The sequence below is a fragment of the Rhea americana genome, unplaced genomic scaffold (genome assembly GCF_003343005.1).
Source record: "Rhea americana isolate MKP2758 unplaced genomic scaffold, rheAme1 scaffold_517, whole genome shotgun sequence".
Lineage (NCBI taxonomy): Eukaryota > Metazoa > Chordata > Aves > Rheiformes > Rheidae > Rhea > Rhea americana.
Window position 1 is genome coordinate 53,110 of NW_028186665.1, and position 2,037 is coordinate 55,146.

The following is a 2,037-nucleotide window of genomic DNA, read 5'->3' on the forward strand; positions in this document are numbered from 1 at the left end:
CCGCCGCCCCGCCCCGCCCCACCCCGCGCGTGTGCCGCCCGCGCGTGGGTGCGCGCCTGCGGGGAGCGGCAGGAGCAGCCGCGCGGGTGCTGCCGCGGGAGTGGGGAGCACCGCCGGGGCGGCCCGCGCTGCAGGCGGGCGAGCGGGGGATGCTCGTTCTCAATTTGAGGTCAAAAAGAGGGTGAAAGGGGGGAAAATAAATAAATGGGGGGGGGTCTTCACGCGCGCGGTGCTACCAAGCCAGAAAAAATCAGGCTCTCAGGGAAGCTGTTTCTCCTTTTCCAAGGAGCGGGGTGGGAAGATACGGGTTTGAAATACTAAACACAGCGTCGTCTATTTCGCTCGCTGCCGTCAATTTTCCTTCTCTGAGTGTGCAAGTAATCGGTTTTTTTCGAGTTTGAAAACACAACGGAATTGTGTTGTTTTCCTGCCCCACTGACAGTTAAGGCGAGGCGCAATATTTGTTTACTTTTTTACATTTCCTTCCCTTAGTTGTACTTCCCACTGGGCACTGAGCTGTTGAGCAATTTTCTACTCCTGCTCCCTGACTAAGGATGCTACTAGGAAATTGGGGAATGCTGGAAAAAAAGAAACCGAAGAATGATCGAATTTATGATGCGCAGAGCCTCGGTCGTGCTAGTGGTGTTTCAGAGCGCACTGCTTCGACAGGTAAAAGCGGAAATTCCCAAAGGGACAGAAGTGGCTAAAACATACCTCGACGCCCTTCAGCACTGGACAAAGGAATAGCTAGCAAATTTATGCACGGTATCCCCAAGAAACAAAAAAAAAAAAAATGCTCTGAGGAGCGTTAAATTGGTGCTGATCGAAAATTAACGATTTGTAAAATACGCAGCCGAAACGATTCTCTGACAACGGGTAATATTTTACGCTTTCCCGGAGCGGCGTGTGTGCATAATAAATACCGATCATGTTCATGTATACAATAAACACACGCATCCGCGCACCGTGAGTGTGCAGACGAATTGCCAGGCCCCCCGGGAGGGCCTGGCATGAGGGAAAAAAAAAAAACGGTTTTGCATGATCGGAGGATGGGCCGAGAGGGTGCAGCAAAGCGAAAAAGGGAAATAAAAGAAAAACGATTAATAATAAAACATCAATTTTTTTTTTCTCCGGGATACACGGCTGGAGAGAAGCGGCTCCAGCTGCGCGGCTGGCACCGCCTCCGCGCCCGGCCTCGACGGCACGGGCAGCCGCGCAGAGCGGACGGGCCGCTCCGCGCCCCTCCGCGGGCGGCGGGAGCGTTTGATCCGCGGCACCTCTGAGTGCGAGGGGAGGGAGAGATGGGAGGGGAAAGTGCATCCCCTCATGGCAGGTATTATTCATCCCAAAAGAGACCCTGGCTACTGTTTGACTTACAAGCATGACTAAAAGGCAAATACCCAAGGAATTCCACTTTCCCCCTTAGAGTCCCTCTTAAAAGGCATGGGCATGACAAAGGACCTGCTAGGTTAGGAAACAGAAGTCCCCTTCGCTTGTAAACCGACACCAAATTGCAAAGAAAGATTCTGCGGGCCGCGGGAGTAAATTACAAAACAGTTCGCCTCCTGTTTACTTTATCCACAGGGAGCTGTGAAATCTAGCCACGATTTTAAAGCGTGTTTGTGTAACTTGCTGCTGCCGGTGCTCCGTTCCGCCGGGCATTTGCGCTCTCTTCCAGCCCCCCTTTTTGTCCTTGCCGCCTCCCGAAGCGACATACCTGCGGCGGAGGCGGAGAGCCGCCCGCCCCTCCGCAGCCGCTCGGCCCCGCGCAGCTCCTCGTGGGGCCTCCCCCCGTGGCGCGCAGGGAGCAAAGCGGAGGGGAAGAAAAGGGAAAAAAAGAAAAAATAAAGGAGCAAAGCGGAGGAAAAAAAAAAAAGAAGAAGGGGGGAAAAAGATTTCTGGGGTGTTTTTAGAGACTCCAGGGCAAAAGCGGCGGCGCCGGGACCTGCTTTGCGCTTTTGGGGGAGGGCGAGCGCGCAGGTGCAGGTGCCGCGGACCCTGCTGCTCTTCTCCTCCTCCTCTTCCCCCTACCCCCCC